Consider the following 13,044-nt stretch of genomic DNA (forward strand, 5'->3'; position numbering starts at 1 on the left):
GTAATTGCGGATTTTTCATATAGTCGGCGTTAACAAATTTTTTCACAGCTTGTGACTCTGTAATTGCATTCTTTCGTCTGTCAGTTATCAGCTGTTACTTTTAGCTTGCTTTAGAAAAAAGTGTAAAAAAAGTATATTTGATTAAAATTCATTCTAAGATTTATTAAAAATGCATTTACTTTCTTTTAAAAAATCCGCAATTACTTTTTGGGCAACCCAATATATCATTTAAATTTATCAGAAATCTTTATGTTACTACTTACCTTTATATGTTACATATATCTATGAATATATATGTGTTTGTATATACGTATATAAATTGTTGCCATGTCATTCATATCAAATCTGCAATGACAATAGAAAAACACAAAAATTAATAAAAAAAAAATCTATAAAACTTCACTACGACTATAGATATAAATAAAGGAAAATTTTGAAACATTATTTTGCATATTCTTACAAGTTGTTCTGTTCCTTCTTTTAATTTCATTAATATTCCTAAAAAAATTTCCGTAAATGTTTAGACTTTTGTCTTTCACTTTTATCCCGAAATTCTTCTCCTTTGGTGTATTGAACTTTATTTTCGTACTCAAAACCAAAATCTCTACGTCAAACCGGTTGAGATGACTCAACTGTTGCTTCAGACAATATGCAGCGCATGGACCATAAAACACATTAACAAAAAAAAAATATGTAATTGCTGTTTGTTCCTTTTTTTGGTGTGCAAATTAAGTCTTAACTCAAATGCAAATTGCAAATCTTATTAGCAAGTCTCCAACTAATACGATGACGATTATTCTCTTCATTGTCATCGTCTTCAGCTGTTGCAGTCTCCCCAATAAGGAAGACGTTTGTTTCGATTTATATATTCTGCCAAACGTTTTAGGGCGCAGCTGTGGAAAATTTTTTTTAACAAAGTTACACTAAACTTGATGGAGCCCCCATCCCTCGCCATTTAGGTGAAGTGAAGGCATCATAAATAATAATGTGGATGATGGCTGTAACATTCTCGTTTATGGCAATGTTTTATTACAACGATGCGATTGCTTAAATATTTAGCCACCTGTAATCTTTAACTTTAAGAAATTAACATAAACGCACTGGCGAAAAAATTCCCCGAAACATTTTATTCCATTGAGGAACTAAGGGGAGATATATATGTCATATAAGTGTGAGTGCTGTCTGATTCTATACCAAGAGAAGGTTTACCGAAACATTTTATTCCATTGAGGAACTAAGGGGAGATATATATGTCATATAAGTGTGAGTGCTGTCTGATTTTATACCAAGAGAAGGTTTACATGGCTCATTCTTCACCATAGGGATTTAGGGGTATACTGATTTTGTTACTTCGTTTGTAACATCTTAAAATATGCGTATTAAAACTTTGTAAAACTTTGATTAAATTGTATAAGACTAGCGCCCTCTAGCGGCTAAAGATATATTATCCGGTTTATTGCAATTTTGCCCATGAACATTCCATTAAGCAAAACGAGCAAACTTCTTACATATCAATGAGTGCTGTCCGATTCAAGTTTAAGCTCAATGATAAGGCACCTCTTTTTTATGGGCAAGAGAAGGTTTACATGGCTCATTTTTCAAGAGAAGATTTACATGGCTCATTCTTTACCATAGGGATTTAGGGGTATACTGATTTTGTTACTTTGTTTGTAACATCTTAAAATATGAGTAGTAAAACTTTGTAAAACTTTGATTAAATTGTATAAGACTAGCGCCCTCTAGCGGCTAAAGATATATTATCCGGTTTATTGCTATTTTGCCCATGAACATTCCATTAAGCAAAACGAGCAAACTTCTCACATATCAATGAGTGCTGTCCGATTCAAGTTTAAGCTCAATGATAAGGCACCTCTTTTTATAGGCGAGTCTGAAAGGCGCGCCGAAGTGCGACACCTCTTTTCGGAGAAGTTTAGGTTGAGGAGAAGTTTCTACATGACATAGTACCTCACAAATGTTGCCAGCCTTAGGAGGGGATATCCACCGCTGACATTTTTTTCTGATGTTCTCGCCAGGATTCGAACCCAGGCGTTCAGCGTCATAGGCGACCATGCAAACCGGTGACCTCCGGTTTATATGGGAGCCATATGAGATTATGGATAAATTTAAACCATACTTGGAGGTCATAGCTTAAGCCGTGGTGTAAAATTTGAGCCAAGTCGAATAAGAATAGCGCCATCTAGAGGCTCAATAAATAAAATCGGGAGATCGATTTGTTCCAGGCGTTCAGCGTCATAGGCGATCATGCTAACCTCTACGCCACGGTGGCCTACGGTTTATATGGGAGCCATATCAGGTTATGAACCAACTTAAACCATATTTAGCCTAGATGTTGAAAGTCATAGCAGATGCCATGGTGTAAAATTTGAGCCAAGTCGAATAAGAACAGCGCCCTCTAGAGGCTGAACAAATAAAATCGGGAGATCGATTTGTTCCAGGCGTTCAGCGCCATAGGCGAACATGCAAATTTCTGCGCCACGGTGACCTTTGGTTTATATGGGAGCCATATGAGATTATGGATAAATTTAAACCATACTTGGAGGTCATAGCTTAAGCCGTGGTGTAAAATTTGAGCCAAGTCGAATAAGAACAGCGCCCTCTAGAGGCTCAATAACTAAAATCGGGAGATCAATTTGTTCCAGGCGTTCAGCGTTATAGGCGGACATGCTAACCTCTGCGCCACGGTGGCCTCCGGTTTATATGGGAGCCATATCAGGTTATGAACCAACTTAAAACATATTTAGCCTAGATGTTGAAAGTCATAGCAGATGCCATGGTGTAAAATTTGAGCCAAGTCGAATATGAATAGCGCCCTCTAGAGGCTGAACAAATAAAATCGGGAAATCGATTTTTATGGGTGCGACATCAGATTATTGACCGATTTAGTCTAATAAGAATAGCGCCCTCTAGAGGCTGAACAAATAAAATCGGGAAATCGATTTTTATGGGTGCCACATCAGATTATTGACCGATTGAGACCATATTTCGTATAGATGTTGGAGGTCATAGGGAGAGGGAAAGTTAGTACTTCTCCAAGGGGAAGCAAGTCATTTTTTTTTGGTCATTTGTTAAAAGAGTTAAGGGCTACTCGTCGGCTATCCCAACTCTTGTTAAAAGTGACCAAATATTCACTGACCTGGTTGATAAGGCTAACCAACTGGCTGAAATGTTTGCGAGAAATTTTTCCCTGTCGGTTTGCTTTCAACCCGTCCCTGCAATCAGGAATGATTGCAGGAGTGGTTGAGAGCAGTATATTTTCGAGGAGGTCGCGAGGAGTCGACGCGACCTCCTCGAAAATATATCGATGCCTCAGATATATTTTCGAATGCGAGGACTCAAAAGGGTCCTTGCGAATCTTGACGTAAATAAATCCCCGGCCCCGAATGGTAATTTGACACTTGCTCTATGTAAGTGTTCTTCAACGCTAGCTTGTCCAATACGCAATCTTCTTAACCTTGCTTGCCGTGTGGGAGTCTTCCCAGCGTGTTGGAAGGTTGCGAACTATCAGGGGATACCCAAGTAGGGTCAAGCGAACAACCTGCGAATTACCGACCAACTGCGGTTTTACTCCACGCTTTACAAGGTTATGAAAAGCATGGTTAACCAACATCTTGTAAGATATCTTGAGTCCAATGACCTCCTCAGCGATAGACAATATCGTTTCCGCAAAAATCGCTCCACGGGTGATCTGATGGTATTTTTGTCAGAACATTGGAGTCGCTCTATTCACCAGTTTGGTGAAAGTAAAATTGTGGCACAAAGCATTTGATAGAGTCTGGCACGGCGCACTTATATCAAAGCTGAACGCCTTTGGAGTCGGTAATGACTTCTCTCGTTTCGTAACGAGCTTTCTTGAGGCCCGCACTATACGAGTTGTTGCATGTTGGTTCTCATCTGTTTAATACAGACTGACCGCAGGTTTATCACAAGACTCTGTTTATTTTTCTCATTTTCATTGACGATCTATTGGGCCAAACTTCGAGTCCTATCTACTCATTTACGAATGGCAATATTCGACCATAGACCAAGTTTTCGGGAAACTGAAGACAGAAATTGCTGGCCATTTCAAAGGACTTGCTGGCCATTTCCAAGTGGGGTCAAATGAACAGAGTAGATTTTAAGGCACGCGAGACGCAGTGTTGTTTGTTGTCACATACGCGATTCGCTGACTCAATCTAATCCAATAGTCAATATCTATCGACGGAATACATGTTGAGCAGTCAGATTCTCTTGATGTTCTGGTCACTTATATACAAAGTGATGTGCGTTGGTCCAACTATATATTGTATTTGAAGTGTCGAAAGAGGCAAGAATTACTTCATTCCCACTGACCTTCTTATTATCTGTACAACCTACATCAGGCCAAAGATGGAATATAATTCACTTTTATGTGCTGGAGCTTCCAAATCATGCTTGGAATTTCTGAACAGCGTTCAGAGCAGAGCGTTCGTTTTGATTGGCGACGGTAAGGTATCCAACTCTATTGTTTCCCTTGAGCATCGTCGGAATGTGGGTTGTGTGACGTTGTTCTATCGATATTTTTTAATGGTGTGTGCTCTACAGATATTATTCCTGGAGTAAGGATGTTCCTCAGAAGTACTAGACTTGCTAGGAACTCACACCCGTTTGTTATTGATTGGCCAGCTGACCGGACCATGCACTATAGAGAGAATTCTTTTTTGCCTGAAAAGTTCGTTCGTATGTGGAATAGGCTTCTTGCAAATGACTTTCCCCAAAACTTCAGACATATCGGATAAGAATTACGCCCACTAGGAACTCAAAAAGTAGAATAGGAAGATCGGTTTATATGGGCGCTATATCAGGTTAGGAACCAATTTAGCATGGAAATTATTGGTCATAAGAGAAGTCATTTTGCAAAAATGTTTATAAAATTTCAAACAAATTGAATAATAATTGCGCCCTCTAGTGGCGCACGACTACGAAACGGCGGATTGGTTTATATGGAAGCTATATCAGGTGATGGTATGATTCGCAGCATACTTGGTAAAGATGTTGAAGGTCATACCACAAATCAACTTGCAAAACTTTGATATGGGAGCAATATCAGGTTAAGAACCGATTTGCGATATTTCGCGAAGGTAAAATCAGAACAGCAGGCTTGATACAACAGACGTAAATGACTAGATTGGTACATCTTCATCTTATGGTGAAGTGTATAATAAATCATAGGCAAGAACAAGTTCGTGGAGAAGAGTTACATGGCTCACTCTCCACCATAACATCGAAAAATGAGTATAAGAACTTACGATAACAGAAGACCATCAAGCACTCGAAATTTTGTAAAAATACTTCTTCCTTAAAGCCGAATATCTTTTAAAATTTGCACAGAGCTGCCATTTCATTTCTACAACCCTTTTGCCCATTAAATACCAACATTTTTTTCTGAGTGTACTGATATACACACAATTTTTTCATTCATCATCAATAAAATCACTAATCTTTAAGAACCTCCCGAATTTGTTTTTTCTTTGCTTTGCTCAAATAATAATAATAACAACAACAACACATTAAATACTTTCTTATCTTTGGTTGATGTTGTTGTTGTTGTTATTATATGAAATGATTACCGCCGGTATTGTTGTTGTTGGTTAATTGTCATAACTGAACTATTCGATATTAAAAAAAAATTCACACACATGCATGCAAGTTCATCGCCTGTCGTTCATACAAAATCTTAAGTACTACGTTATGTTTTTGTTGTTGTTTGCACTACAGATAACATGGGCCACACTTTTGAAAAGAATAATAAAACAAAAAACAAAAAAAAAATTTGCATTTTTCGTGCGCCAGCAAAAACAACAATAAGTACAATATCAAAATTTACTAGAGTTTCAGGGGCAATGATTAGGATCTCGCCTCCATGTGTACTTTGTTTTTTATGTTTTTTTTTTTTTGGTTTTTCGTCGCCATTTCTTGATAATATATCAGAAATAATCTTAAGTGTACTGAAGATGAGATTAAAAATATGGAATAAAGCTAAACATTGGGTTATGGGTTCGATTTTGAGGCAAGAATTTCTCAAACAGTAAATTGCATTCAGTATATGCTACACTAAGCAACAGAATTTTTAAAATTGAAAGTTACAGGGGCGATATTAGAAAATGTGTAAGCTGCGAGGCCAGCGTAGTGCAGAGGTTGGCATGTCCGCCCATTACGCTGAACGCCTGGTTTCGAATCCTGGCGAGAACATCAGAAGAAATTTTAAGCGATTGTTATCACCCCCTAATGCTAAAAACGTGTCGTACTGCGGCACGCCGCACAGTGGAATGGAACCGAAAAAAAAACTAGTAAAAGATATGCCATGTGAGAACGGCTACAGATATCTCTTTGAAATTTGGAATGGTTAGAGTGATCCTAGGGCCTAGGTAGCCCGAGTGTCTTTTGGCAGGCTCCTAACTTTTCTATTTTTAGCTCTAACCATTCCAAATTTCAAAGGGACATCCCTACCCGTTGTCACACGGCATATTTATTACCAGTTTTTTTCGGATCTATACCACTGTGCACCGTTCGGACTCAGAATGGACCAAATCGGACTATATTTGGAATTTGGATATAGCTGCCATATAGACCGATCTGGTGATTTAAGGCCGTAAAAGCCGAAGACCCAGATATGCCGGTTTAGGATCTTAAGCCCGTAACGGGTGCATTTATTTTCCGATTTCATTGAAATTAGAAACAGTAAGATGTTTCAAGCCTCCCGACGTCCGACTCAAATACTGCTCAGATAGGACAATATTAAGATATGGCTCTCATATAGGCCGACAGGATCTATATTCTCAAGGATGCAATTCTCTTTGGGATGGTTTGCGAGATCGTGCGCAAAATTTCAGGGTCCTAGGTTGTCCGGGTGCCGTTTGGCAGGCCCCTAACTTTTCCATTTGCAGCTCTAACCTTTCCAAATTTCTGATATGGCATATCTTTTACTAGTTTTTTTCGGTTCCATTCCACTGTGCGCCGTTTGGACTCGGCTATAAAACGGAGGCCCTTTCTAATTGAACTTAAACTTAATCTAATTGAACTTAAACTTAAATCACCCTTGTCCCTGAATGGACCAAATCGGACTATATTTGGATATAGCTGCCATATAGACCGATCTGGCGATTTAAGGTGTTGAGGCCGTAAAAGTCGCATTTCTGTCTGACTTTGCTGAAACTTGGAACTGAAATTGTACTGGGAGCCCCGTGATTCAAACCGAATAGACCGATATGCCGGTTTAGGGTCTTAAGCCCGTAATATGTATTATCCGATTTCATTGAAATTGGAAACATTGAGATATTTTAAGCCTTCCGTCATCACACCTAAATATGGCCCAGATCAGACAATATTTAGTAGCTGCGATATAGAGCGATCTAACGATTGAGGGTCTTAAGCCCTTAAAAGCCGCAATTATTATCCGATTTCGATAAAATTTTAAATAGTGAGTTGTTTTAAGCCTTCCGACATCTCACTCAATTATGGTTCAAATCGGTCTTTATTCAGATATAGCTGCCATATAGACCGATGTGCCGATTAAGGGTCTTGAGCCAATAAAAGCTGCAATTATTACACGATTTTGCTGATATTTGAAATAGTGAGTTGATTAAAGCCTCCCGACATCCGGCTCAAATATGGTTCAGATTGGACTATATTTAGGTATAGCTGCCTTAGAGACCCATCTGCCGATTTAGGGTCTTAAGTCCATAAAAACCGCAAAATTTCGCTAAAATATTGCACGACGTGTTTCGTTATGACTTCCAACTACTGTGCTAAGTATGGTTCAAATCGGTACATAATCTGATATAGCTGTCATATAAACCGATCTGGGGTCTCGACTTTTTGAGCCTCTAGAGACCGCAACTACTATCCGATTTGGCTAAAATTTTGCACGAGGTGTTTTGTTATGACTTCCAACTACTGTGCTATGTATGGTTCAAATCGGTTCATAAACTGATATAGCTGCCATATAAACCGATCTGGGATCTTGACTTCTTGAGCCTCTAGAGGGCACAATTATTATCCGATTTGGTTGAAATTTAGTACAACGGCTTCTCCCACGACCTTCAACATAGGTGTCAAATATGGTCTAAATAGGTTTATAGCTTGGTACAGCTCCCATTCAAACCGATCTCCCTATTTTACTTCTTGAGCCCCTAAAGGAAGCAATTCTTAATTTTTCGAACTTTACGCAATGACTTCTACTATGGTCTTCAACATTCAATTCAATTATGGTCCGATACGGACCATAACTTGATATAGCTCCAATAGCATAGCAATTATTTCCGTTTATCCTTTGTTGGCCTAAAAAGAGATATCGGGAAAAGAACTCGACAAATGCGATCCATGGTGGAGGGTATATATTGGGTTGCCCAAAAAGTAATTGCGGATTTTTCATATAGTCGGCGTTGACAAATTTTTTCACAGCTTGTGACCCAATATGATTCAACCACGCGGAACTTAGCACGCTTTTACATGTTTACTTTTTTTTTCATCCATACAAATCAACCCCCCTTATAAACCAATATCCCGATTTTGCTTCTTGGGTTGCTACAGTGCGCAGTTCATTTCTTATTTGGTTGAAATTTGGACTATAATTACTTTTATGAACTCCAACCTACGTTCCAAATATGTTCTGAATCGGTACAAAGCCTTATATAGCTCCCATATAAACCTATCTGCCGATTTTACTTCTTGTGCCTCTAGAAGGCTCAGTTCTTATCTGATTTGGCTGAAATTTTGTACAATAATTTTTAATATGTTTCCCAATATTTTACTGAAATGTTGTACAATGACTTCTCCTATGTTTTCCAACATTCGTGCTAAATATGGTCTGAATCGATGCGAAACCCGAAATAGCTCCCTATAAACCGATATTCCGCTTTAACTTTTTGTGCCTTTAGATGGCGCAGTTCTTATCTGATTTGGCTGAAATTTTGAACTTCCACTACGGCCTCCAAAATGCAAACTAAGTATGGCCCAAATCGATCCTGACCTGATATAGCTGCCATTAAAGCCGATCTCCCGATTTTGCGTCTATAGCCTCTAGAGGGCGCAGTTCTTATGTGATTTGTACCATAACTTCTACTATGATCACCAACATCCAAACCAAGTATGGCCCAAATCGGTATATCCCCATATAGCTCCCATTGGAACCGATGTCCCGATTTTGCGTCTATAGCTTCTAGAGGGCGCAGTTCTTATCTGATTTGGCTGAAATCTTGCACAATGACTTCTGCTATGACCTTCAACATTCAAACCAAGTATAGCCATAACCGGTCCATAATCTGATATAGCTCCCATTTAAACCGATCTTCCGATTTTGCGTCTATAGCCTCTAGAGGGCGCAGTTCTTATCTGACTTGGCCGAAATTTTTTACAATAATATCTCGTAATACCACCAACATCCAAACATAGTATGGCCTGAATGGGTCCATAATATGATATAGCTCTCATTTAAACCGTTCTCTCGAGTTTGCTTTTATAGCCTCTAGATGGCGCAATTTTTATTTGATTTGGCTAAAATTTTGCAAGATACGTGCCAAGTATGGTCGGAATCGGCCCATAACCTGATATATTGGGTTGTCCAAAAAGTAATTGCGGATTTTTCATATAGTCGGCGTTGACAAATTTTTTCACAGCTTGTGACTCTGTAATTGCATTCTTTCTTCTGTCAGTTATCAGCTGTTACTTTTAGCTGGTTTTGAAAATAGTGTAAAAAGGTATATTTGATTAAAGTTCATTCTAAGTTTTATTAAAAATGCATTTACTTTCTTTTAAAAAATCCGCAATTACTTTTTGGGCAACCCAATAGTTCTTACATAATCAGATCTCCCGATTTTACTTCTTGACCACTTGTAGGAGGCAATTCCTATCCGACTTGGCTGAAACTTTGCACATTGCCTGATATAACTCCCATAGAATATTAATTCTTAATCATTATCTTTTTTTCCCCTAAAAGGAGATACCGGGCAAAGTAGAGATACCGGGCATAGAAGAGAAATTGAGCAAAGAACTTGACAAATACGATCCCTGCTGAATTGTATATAACATTCGGCCCAACCAAACTTCACACTCTTTTACTTGTTTTTGTGTTGCTAAACCTTAAAATTCGTTAATTATAGCATCATTCTGATGCAACTTTTGCTGTCATTTTTTTAACTTTTATGGTTCACATAATCCAGTCATCTTTTCATTCACAGATATGGCCTTCACCTTGATGTTAAATAAATTAAAATAATTTAATTTGTTTTGTTTTTACATGAAAAATACAATAAATAATACAAACAAAAACATAAAATAAAAATGCAAAACCTTCTGTCGAACTGTCTTTGGCTGATAAAAACCGAAATTTTATTTATTTTCTTTCTTTTTTTTTCTTGTTCTTTCTTTTTGTTAACAAATGCAACGGAAGGCAAAGTCAGAGTTGAATAAACTGAAGAGATTGTGGCTGCTGTTGGGGTTATTCTTAACAAATTCAACGAAATGGGAAGTGTTAATGATAAAAAAAAATGAACTCCTTACATTAATTTGTTAATTGGATCTTGCCGCTTAAATTGTCTGGCATATTTTTGTGGTGACAACAAAAAAAAAAAAAAACTCAAAACTGGATTAAATTTTGTTTTGTTGTTTATTAATTTGCTTTGATTTTGTGCAACAGGTGTGCAAAAAGGAAGTGGAGTGAGTTTTCAATTTTTAACTAACGCAAGTTTGCTTTATCAAAAAGTTTTGATAAACAATTTTTTTTTTTTAATTTTATGAAAGAAAAAAAAATTGTTAAAGTATTTAGTGATAATGCTGTTCTGCAAAAAAAAAATTATTATCAAAAAGAAAGGGAAGGCAATGTATGATCAATAATTGCTATTCAATTCTAGAGTAAGGCTGCTTTTAGTGGCAATGTTGCATTGACTATGGAAAATCTGAGAGATATGTGCCATTTTGTTCTTTTTGATACTTTTTAGTACCCAAACGTATCGAATGTGGTTCTAATCAGTCCAAAACCTGATATACCTCCCATAGAAGCCGGTCTCCCAAATATACTTCTTGAGCCACTAGAGGGTGCATTTCTTTTTCGATTTGGCTGAAATTTTGCACGATGACTTTGCTTATGACCTCCAATCGATGCACCAAGTATGGTTCTAATCGATTTAAAACCTCATATAGCTCCCATATACACCAACCTCTCAAATATACTTCTTGAGCCACTAAAGATCGCAATTCTTATCCGATTTTGCACGAGAATCTTTCCTATGACCTCCAACGGATGTATCGAATATGGTTCTAATTGATTCAAAATCTGATATAGCTCCCATATAACCTCCCGATTATACTTCTTGAGCCACTAGAGGCCGAAAATCTAATCCTATTTGGCTATAGCGCGAGAACCCGATGTTTATTTCGCACTGAATGTGGAAAATAAACGTTATGATTTACTCCAAAAAAACTTTAATTTGAGTATGAAGGTGTTTTGGGCATAGGGTAATCAGCCAGAAACTTCTCTTTGATAGTAGATATTGAGTTGCCCAAAAAGTAATTGCGGATTTTTCATATAGTCGGCGTTGACAAATTTTTTCACAGCTTGTGACTCTGTAATTGCATTCTTTCTTCTGTCAGTTATCAGCTGTTACATTTAGCTTGCTTTAGAAAATAAAGTGTAAAAAAAGTATATATAATTAAAGTTCATTCTAAGTTTTATTAAAAATGCATTTACTTTCTTTTAAAAAAATCCGCAATTACTTTTTGGGCAACCCAATATTTCCAAATAACTTTTATTTGATTCCTATATTGCTGTGGTTAGTACTCAAGTCCAGTTTGAGGGGTTTAGGCGATGGGGCAGACCTTCGGGCACTTGGTACCGATAGTGAATAACAATTCCGTGCTTTACTCCCAAAGATATTTTATTTGGGCCCCATATTGTCATGGCCGATAAACATATATTTCCGATAGGTAGGGGTGGCGTTTTGTGGGAGCGGACCATCAAACACTTTGGGGCGGGCCCCTAAAACATTTGGCCCCATGAATATCCGATTTTTTTGTTCCCACCACCATAGGATGGGAGATCTGAGACACAACAAAGTATATATTCTTGATCGTCTTGATACTCCAAGTCGATTTAGCCATGTCCTTTCGTCTGTATGTATCTTGAAGGAACGCCAATTTTCGAAAGAGTTAAGCTCCCGGCACAGGATAGCTGTAAGCAACACACAGGCTAGAACTTTGAAGTCTTATCTGTGTGGTGTTCATCGCTGTCACAAGAAGTTTAGCAGCGAGCGAAAGTGGAATCCTCCATACGGAGTAGCTGCAACGGCAATCGTGGACAATAAGCAGTATCAAGCGGACAGTTTCAGAGAGAGGCCGAGCGGTACCTGCTCTTGCATAAATACTGGGTCCCTATGATGCTCGATATAACAAGGCGAGTTTTTGGTTCCTTTAAATGATCAATGGCCACCCTGTTCCCGCAGCGATCGGTCCTTTGGACCAGAACGAGCTTGCTCAACTACAGGAGCATGACGAGGATCGCCACCTCCAGATGAAAATGTGGCTACAACAACAATAACAGCAACTTATGGTATAAGCAACCACTACTGTGGTACAAGGTTTTATAACGTAACCTTACGAATCGACTCAGAATCACAGAATCACGATTTAGCTATGTCCGTCCGTCTGCCAATCCATTTCAATTTGGCAAATTTCATCGATCGTCCTCAAACTTGGTATCACCACCTTTTAAGGTTCGAGATGAAATCCATTGACAATATGGGTTCAGATTTGGATATAGTTCCCTCATACATCCTATTTGGACTAATATTGCAATAATATGTAGGCCACCCTGTCGCAGAGGTTAGCATGGCCGTCTATAATGCTGAATGCCTCGGTTCGAAACCTGGCGAGATCATCAGAAAAAATTTTCAACTGTGGTTATTCCCTCCTTATGCTGGCGACATTTTTGAGGTACTTTATCAAGTAAAAGCTTCTCCCCAAAGAGGAGTCGCACTGCGCCACGCCGTTCGGACTTGGCTATAAAAAGGAGGC

The 13,044-nt window shown here is 38.2% G+C and overlaps 1 protein-coding gene across 14 annotated transcripts in view; it reads right to left on the minus strand.

The window, feature by feature from the left end:
* The window catches only part of LOC106080789 (myocyte-specific enhancer factor 2), a 400,014-nt gene that overhangs the window by 58,557 nt on the left and 328,413 nt on the right, over positions 1-13,044 (minus strand). For all 14 annotated transcript variants that reach the window (XM_013242349.2, XM_013242347.2, XM_059368465.1 and 11 more), the window contains one exon: positions 264-345. The gene's annotated coding sequence lies outside the window, so the exon portion shown is untranslated. The remainder of the gene's footprint in view (positions 1-263; positions 346-13,044) is intronic.

The sequence above is a fragment of the Stomoxys calcitrans genome, chromosome 5, assembly GCF_963082655.1.
Source record: "Stomoxys calcitrans chromosome 5, idStoCalc2.1, whole genome shotgun sequence".
Lineage (NCBI taxonomy): Eukaryota > Metazoa > Arthropoda > Insecta > Diptera > Muscidae > Stomoxys > Stomoxys calcitrans.